This window comes from Ceratotherium simum, chromosome 25 (assembly GCF_057802395.1).
Source record: "Ceratotherium simum simum isolate JZ-2026a chromosome 25, ASM5780239v1, whole genome shotgun sequence".
Taxonomy (NCBI): domain Eukaryota; kingdom Metazoa; phylum Chordata; class Mammalia; order Perissodactyla; family Rhinocerotidae; genus Ceratotherium; species Ceratotherium simum.
The window spans coordinates 7,072,820-7,081,727 of NC_141924.1; positions in this window are offsets into that span (position 1 = coordinate 7,072,820).

Below are 8,908 nucleotides of genomic sequence, written 5' to 3' on the forward strand. Positions count from 1 at the left end.
AACACAGACTAGATGGAGGAAGGAGGACGGTTTGGGGACAGATGGGGAGAGGGGGGGTGGAAGTGCCAAAGGGAGAGGGGTGGAGAATGTTTGCCTTGCAAGGTCCCGAGATAATATGCTAATCAAATGGACCTGAGGATGCAAAAACCTTTGGAATAAGAATTGGGCCTGTAGAAGCCCTTGGCTTCCTATTAGTCTAAAAAAGGCCTTGGGTCAGGTGACAAATGATAATAGCAATAACAATACTAATGGCAGCTGCCGCCATCTGTTCAGGTCCCCCAAAACCAGGCTAGGCACTTTCTATTATCTCCTGTAATCCTACAACTGCCCTGTAGGGCAGGAACGGCCATCCCTGTGTTACAGACACCGAACACCCACAAAGGGTCTGCGCACAGGCAAGAGACAAACTATAGCCCCACTTTACAGATCAGGAAACTGAGGCTCAGAAAAAGGAGGCCACTTGCCGGAGACCACCCAGCCCGTGGACAGCAGAGGCAGATTCAAGCCCAGGTGGCCCCACTCCTCCTGCAATGCCCTCTCCACTCCTCCACAGCTGGTCCCCAAGCCTCCTGGGCCTCAGTTTCCCTTCTTCATCGGGATTTGCTGGCCTGTCCTAGGGCCACTGGGCTGTGGATCGGGGTCTCTAAGAGAATGCCATGACCCAGTGGGGCAGCCCTTTCCTTCCCCGGGGGCCTCCATCCCGAAGAGCTGCCTCTGGGGCCTCTGGATCCTCCGGGCCCCAGCCAAGCCCCTCCAGCTGAGGCCACGACCACTCCTCTCTGTGGTTTAGGGATCCACTGCCCCACAGACCCTCCTGCGCCAACTTAGGGTTGAATTTTGTCCTTGATATGACTTTTTTTGATCATTCATTTAACAAATATTGATTGACACCTATGCCAGGCAGGGTGGTAGATGATGGGGATCTACATGTGACACATTCTAGTAGGGGGCCCACATCCAAGTAGGGGAGACAGTGGAGGAGAAACCAGCTGACAGGAAAATAGAGCCCCGGGCAGCTTGGTATACAGCAGGTGCTCAAGGAGGGAGAGTAAAGCCAGTTTGAGGGAGAGTGGGGAGGGCTGGGTCTTTCAGCCAGGGTGGTCAAGGGAAGCCTCAGTGAGGATGTGACCTTCGTGCAAAGACTTGAGAGAAGTGAGGACACTGGTCTTCCAGATGCGACAATACTCCCACACCCAAGGGCGGGGAGGAGAGGGGGGAGAGGTGGGGGCAGCAGGGCAGGAGGGCTGGCCAGGTGCTAGCCTCAGCATCCAGGACCCACCTGGGGGAGCCGGGCGCCAGTGCAGGTTTTAAATAACCCTATCTTTCCACTTGCCATCCCAGACTTTTGTCCCCAGCCTTGGGACACTTTATCTGGAAGATCCTCCGGCTTTGAGAGAGGCTTTGTAATATCAGGAGAGACCCATCAAAGGGCTTTGCTGCTCTCCTGAATTGCGCCTGAGCTCCTGGCCGGGAGCTGGAGGCCAGCTCCTCACAGGGGCATTTCACCTGTAGTCGCATGGTGGATGCCTCCTGGGGGTACCTTTGCAGGGCAAAGGCCATCGAGAGCCCCCTGGGCTGGGCGAGTTGCCTGGGTGATTTCGTGTACCCCTTATGGCCCCCTGCAGGGTAGATGTCCCCATCACACAGATGAGGAAACTGAGCCTCAGAGAGGGGTCCTAAGGGGTCCAAGGCCACACAGCCAAGAGATTGGAGAGCTGGGGCTTGAACCCAGGTCTCCCTGTCCCATCTGACTTGGGCGTCTGTAGCTAGGCTTCAGGAAGTCTGTGAACCCCCTAAAGTGAAACAAAGTTGTGGTTGGGGTATAAGCCTTTTCTGGGGAGGGAACCCGCAGCCTGGTGGGTCAGGACTGGGACTCTGGGGTTCACTCAGCCCTGAGTTTGAATCCTGACCCTGCCACCATGACTTGTGTGGCCTTGGGCAAGTGCTTGGGCCTCTCTGAGGCTCTGTCCCACCCCCTGTGAAACTCCCCACCTCCCAGGGCTGTTATAACGATGAAAGCACGTGAAATCCTCAGCGTGGTGCCTGGCGCACAGTAGGTGGTCAATAAACCCAGAGGCTCTTATTGAAGGAGTTGGTCAAGAATTGGTAAAGAGTTTAACATTTTCACAAAAGAAACTGTATCTTGGAGATGCGTCCTCTATTAAACGAAATACACTTTACAAATCAGTGTCCAGTACAATTTCATATTTTTAAAAAATCCATATGGAACACTCTGGAAGGAAATATAGCACTGAAAAATGGGGATAGTGGTCATCTCTGGGCATAAGGTGGTTTAGTTTTCTGCCTTGTGTTTTTCTGTATTTTCCAGATTTTCTATATAAATGTATTAACTTGGTAATCAGAAAAACATCACTTTTTTTTTTAAAGAGGAAGAAAACTATGTTTGGTCTTGTCCTAATAGGTTCCCTCCTCTGGAAACCCCGGGCGACCTTGGGAACCAGGGGCAGAGGCAGGGACTCAATTGGTGCCTCGTGGGCCACGAGGGGATCTACCTACCAAGCTAGGAGGAACTTACCAGTGGAGATTCAAAAAGAGTTTGAAATGAGAGTCCGGACTCAGGTAGTGTGGTGCAATGCGGTCAGCGGCCTCGGCAGGGGGAGGGAGAGCTGGAGGACCAAGGAGCAGTTGCATCACTCAAGGTCGACTCCAGGAGTCTGCCTCCCCAGCCTTGGTGTGCTCTGGAATTTATTGAGTATAGAAGCTTTCGGGGAGGGAGGGGGAGGAAGGAGTAGGGGAGGGGTCCAAGCAGCAGTGTGAAATCTTCCTCTGTGGTCAGCTGGGTGTTGTCTTCTTTTTTTTTTTTAAGATTTTATTTATTTATTTATTTTCCCCCCAAAGCCCCAGTAGATAGTTGTGTCATAGTTGCACAGCCTTCTAGTTGCTGTATGTGGGACGCGGCCTCAGCATGGCTGGAGAAGCAGTGCGTTGGTGTGCGCCCAGGATCCGAACCTGGGCCGCCAGCAGCGGAGCACGCGCACTTAGGTGTTAAGTCTTCTTTGCTCTAATATGCGCTCTAGCAAAGCAAGCAATATAATGTCCACAAAGTCAGGTCTCTCTGAATCAAAAAGGGCGAGGAGAATGTCCAAGACCGCACTGACTTGATCCCGGAGCTCCGGTTCCATCCGGTGCTCCTTGGTTCTCGGGCCGTCCACCCATGATGCCTTTACATTGTCCCAGACCAGAGCTGAGCCAGAGACAATGGCAAATGCCTAGCCCCACATGGGAGACAAAATCAGGACGGAGTACATAATGGGTCTCAGACAGAAAGATCTGGGCCTCAGGAGAGGGAAAGAGAGGGACAGGTAAGAGCTGGGCTCCTAGAGAGGCAGCAAACATATCAGGAAAGGCTTCCTGGAGGAGGGGGTATTCGAGGGCTTGGAGAAAGGGCTGGCTTTCTACCTGAACAGAAAGGCAGGTTTGGCCCTATTGTCCTGTGGGTGCCGGGGAGCCATGGAAGGGCTGTGAGCAGGAGAGGGACTTGATCTTCGGGAATTGGAATCTGGCAGCCACGTGGAGGATATTGGAGGGGAAATGACGCCCAGAATCTCTGAGAGTGCCCAGGCTCCTGAAGCATCCAAGCTCCATCCAACTGGTGGACGCACCCAGGCTGCCCTGTCCCTGCAGCTGGCCTGCAGCCCCTCCTTCGCTTTGTGCGCGTCCGGCCCGTACTGTACTGACTCCACGGGTAGCAAGGCCGTCTGTAGACAGAACTATTGCGAAGCCTCCGGGAACCTTATCACATTCCCATTTCACAGGTGGGCAGACTGAGGCTCAGAGAGGCCAGCTGAGCTGCAGGGTAGAGAGGCGTGGATGTTGGGGGCTGAGGAGTGGGGGCTTCCCTTCCCAGCTGTGTGAGCCCCAGCACCGCCTAACGCATCCGAGCCTCAGTTTCCCTCGCTTTCTGGGAAATGGGGATGGTGACGCCAAGTCATAGGGATGTTGTGAGGCCGGCAGACAGCGCGAGCCAGTGGTCACTACTGTCTGTCATTACTGCCCGAGGTCTCTCAGCAGCGGGTGGGGCTTCTGCTTCCCTTCTCCCCTCTCTGCTGTATCTCCCTCCAGGGCCGCTCTGCTCTTGCATGTTTATTCACCTGTTTATTTTCTATCGTCTGACTCCCGCCGCCTACTGAGGCGAAGCCAGACTGGGCTTGTTCACTGCTCAATAGTCAGTGCTCCGTCCCCACCTGCTGAGCAAGTCAGCGCGTGAGGGTGGGCTCCTCTGTTTTAGTCGATTTCCTCGCTCTGTCCCTCCTTGTTTCTCCAACACCCAGCCAGTTCTCCCCTCTGAATGACCTTTGAAATAGCTTCCGTGACACTTACAGCTTCCTTTTCTTCTGTAAGTGAGGAGCAGCGGGAGGCAGGGGCCGCTGGTTCCCGTACAACCTGGGGGGCGGGTGTGCATATTCACGCCCTTGTCTGTGGAGCTGCAGGGGAGGCGGGGTATTCACAAGAAAACTGTGGGGTTGGTCCCCCTTGGAGTCTGGTGACATGGTGGTCCGGGATGGGGGGACTGAACCTTCGTGCGCTGTGGAGTTTCCACTGGGCACTGGGTTCAGAGACCCGGATCAGGCCAGCCCTGCCTGGAATTGCTGCCGGGCAGGTGGAGGCCGACTCCACACAGGTCATGGCAGGGCTGTGTGACCCACGTGGCCACAGGGGTCCCAGGGCACAGGGCTTGGAGTCCAGGCTGTGTGACAGCTGAGGGCATTGGGCCTCTCTGAGAACTCCCAGGGAGCAGCGGGGCTGACTGAGATCAAGGCCAATGGCCAGAGCCTGGAGTCTGGAGGGTCTTCAGCAGGAGGCGGTGGAGATGGAGGGGAAGTCGGAGGTGGGGGCATAATTTGTTATGCGCTGATGGGAAACTAATATACCCCATGTCTGATATGCCAGCAAATCCTGTTGGCGTTGTCTTTAAAATATGTCCAGAATCTGACCACTTCTAGGTCATCTCTCACGTGGATCATTGCAAGTCTCCTCCCGGGTCTTCCTGCTTCCATTCCTGCCCTTCAACAGTCTATACTCAACACGGCAGCCTGAGTGATGGGGTTAAAATGACGCTCAGATCCTGTTCCTCCCAGGGCTCTCTATCTTACACAGAGTAAAGCCAAAGTCCTCAAGGCGCTACCTAATCCAGCCCAATTTTACCTTTTTGGCAGCATTTTCTACTACTCTCCTCGTTGCTCATTCCATGCCAGCCACACTGGCCACCTTGCTATTCCTCAAGCACAGGTTGGTGGCTGCTGCAGAGCCTTTGCACCTGCTGTTTCCTTTGCCTGGATGGCTCTTCCATCAGGTATCTGCGAGTTTGCCCTCCTATCTCCTTAAGTCTTGGCTCCACCGTCACCTTCCCAGCGAGGCCTTGCTGATAATCCCATTGAACGCTGCACTTCTTGGCTCCCTGCAGTTCTTTATTACCCTCTCCTGCATTTGCTGCCTCTCACGTGTCATAGTTTGCTTCCTAACTTTGTTCATTGTCTGTCTCCCCCAGCTGGCACATAAGGTCCACAAGGGCGGGGATCTTTGTCCACCATTTTTCCCTCTGGTGTCTCCAGAGCCTAGAATAATGCTTGAAGTGTAGAAGGCATTAAACACATATATGTTGAAGAAAGCAAATAAAATACCAAGGGCTGGAAAATGAATAAAGTGATCTTCCCTTTCAGGGGTAATGACAGAAAAGTAATTGAAAACATCGATGAGACGTCCCTTTTCACCCAGTGGGGAACGTTTCAAAAGCTCCCGGTAACTGAGGAAGGGTGGGCAGTGGGGAAGTGGCCTTGGTCGTGGACCTGCATGGGCGTGTACGCTGGGCGCCAGAGGACATGGACCATCCATTCGCTGCTGTATCCCCAGCACCTGGGACAGTGCCTGGCACGAAGTAGGTGTTCAATAAAAATTGGTAGCGTGAACACATGAATGAATGTCTTTCTGGAAGGTGATTCGGCAATTTATAACAAAAAAAACGAGAATGTGCATTCCTTTGGGACCAACAATCCCAGTTTGGGGAATTTTCTCGCAAATATGATTAAACTAGATGTGTGGACAAGAGTGTCCACTGCAACATGTCCACGCATTCCGCCAAGCACCTGCTCAGTGCTGGGGAGACAGCAGTGGGCGGACAGACACGTCCTCTGCTCTTATGAAGCACATTGTGTAGGGAGTGAAAGAAACAAGAGAAGATTGAACATGGAAACAACCTGACTTCAGCAGGGGACAAACAATGCCCTACCACGCAGCCATTGGACGTCTGAGCTAGACCTACATGTGCTGACGCAGAAAGACACCTGTACCCGGGCACGTTAAATGAGAAAAACGGTTGTAGGATAAGAAGCATAATATGCGTTGATTTAAGTTGAAAAATATCTTTCATTTGCCTTGAAAGGTCTGTAAGGGACGCACCAGAAGGTCAAGAGTGGGTAACAGATGTGGATATTATTAAGTGGTCTTTTCTTTCTCTTGTACATTATTTTCAATTTTTGCATGAACATGTATTATGCTTGTTGTCATAAAACAGTAACGTTTTGTAGACTTTATGGTGAGTGAAAGAAGCCAGACACAAGAAAGAACCTGCTGTGTGATTCCCTTTATATGAAGTTCAAGAACAGGCAAAATAATCTATGGTGATGGGTGTGAGACTAGTGGCTGCCTCTCGAGGTGGGGGTGGGAACTGGCTGGGAACGGGGCATCAGGGAACCTTCTGGGGTGCTATGGATGGTGGTCACAGGGGTATGTACATATGTAAACATGCACTGAGCTGAATGCTTAAGATTTGTGCACTTTTTGGTATGTAAATTAAAACTCCATACTACAAATACAATTAAACAAAACAAAGCACGTGGGTCAGACTTGAAACAGCCAAGAGCAAGGCTTTTAATTAAGACCCAGATTTATGGCTGCCCGGGGTACTTGGCAGGCTGAGCCCATGGTGGAACCGGAGAAGCCAGCTTTGCTGGTGACAAGGACAATATCAGAATTGAAAACAGCACCAGTGCATTTCAGAGCAGATTACAGAGGCTTAACCAGCCAGGCCACTCAGCTAAGTGCCACAACAATTTAATAGACACACGTTCGGGCCAAAAACCCAAACGGCCTGTGTGACTGAAATAACCTAATCTCATGTAACCTGTCAGGGGGACGGAGAACAGGCCACCACTGGATCAGACAATTCCAGGAATCTGGGGTCAGAGAGGAGGTGATATCTCCTCCTGGAGCATTGTGGAGGCCTTGGGCAGCAGGCCGCGGACATCCTGCAGCAATGGCCACTGCTGTCCCCTGCCAGGAGAAGGTTCAAGGCCCCAGGTTATCGCTCAAGTCAGGTCTGGGCGGGAGGGACCAGGCCCACGTGGGTGCAGGCAGGAAGGAGCCCCAGTCCTGCAGAATCTCCTTTCACCCAGAAATAACATCCCTTCTGAAGGCTGAGTTTATCAGTGTGATAGCAGATTTTTTAAAAATAATAACAGCAGTACTAAGAGCTTATGCAGCCCACACTCAGCAAGAATGGGCAGGTCGTGGTGTCCGCAGCCGCTGCTGTCCACACCTCTGCTCTTGGGGAGGGGGCACCCCAGGAAGGACCTCTCCTGGCCTGGCTTCCCCTAGTCAATAAGCCCCAGGAGGGTAAGGCCCGCATAACCTTTCACTCCCCTGCGCCCCACACGGTGGACCCTCAATAGATATGTTGCACAGATGAGTGAATTTCCCCTTCACCATCCCTTATGAGACAAGTATTGTGGTTCCCACTTTGCAGGGGAGGAAACTGAGGCCAGGCAGGCGAAGTGGGGCACCCGAGGCAGGACCGGGTTTCTCAGCCCAGGCCCTTGGGTTTCCCTGATCCATGACCCCAAATCACAACTGTCTCAAACTCCCCTTCCCCTGCCTCAGGGAATGAGGAGGACCCCAGGACACCATAGCATTTTTGGATTTTATTGTCTCATAGGAAATAATTTCTTTTTATTTAAAGTTGTGCAGTCGTGTCCTTTTTTTCCAACAAAGTTTATATGTTACTAGGTCCTCACAAATAATGACAGAAGTGCAAATAAAAGCAACAGTGATGCTGGCAAACAATGAAGCCTTTGATGACACACGGGGCTGGCGAAGTCCTGGGGAACCCCGTCTTCTGACTTGTGCTGGGAATCCATACAGATGCAGCCTTGTAGGAGGGCAGCCTGGTGAATATCTCAAAACATCCCAAATGTGCATGTTCTTGGACCAGATATTTCACTTCGGGACATGCCGGTGGAAGGAATAGTGTAGGCAAAGGGGTGGGCGATGGAAAGTCGAGGTGGGGGTGTTTGGCAGAAAAAGCTGTCTGGCTCTTGGCCTCGGAAAGAAGGGAGCAGCTGGCCACGCCTGTCCCCACCAAGGACGGGGCTGAGTGCTCAGTGAGCCGCGCCAGCTGCCGGGGAAGGAGAATTCCAGAGAGGAGGCCTGGGCGTGGAACCGGGTGGAGGTTGGAAGCGGATGCTCAGTGGCCTGCCTGTGCTGGTGCCCACAGCCTGCGAAACACTTGCGGTTTCTGTTTTATTTCTCCTTCTCTGTAATAGGGGGAAGCACATGTTATGAGCCCATTTCACAGAGGAGGAAGCTGACTTCAGAGAGGTTCAGCAACAGGCTCAAAGTCACATTGTGAAATCCCAATTTGAACTCAGCTGTGTCAGACTCTCAATGTCAAGGTCACTCATCTGTTCATTCCTGAACCTCCCCGAGGCATCTCCCTGGAGAGTGTGACTCTGGGAACAACACTGGTGTCTACAGCCCCCACTCTGGGGGCCGAGGTATCCAGAGGGGTGGTTGGAAAAGGGAAAAATGTATCCAGCAAATGGCATAGATGCCTGAGTCCTTCTCTGATATCCCGGTCCTCTTTGCGGGGGCATTGGAGGTTCTGAGGGAAGAC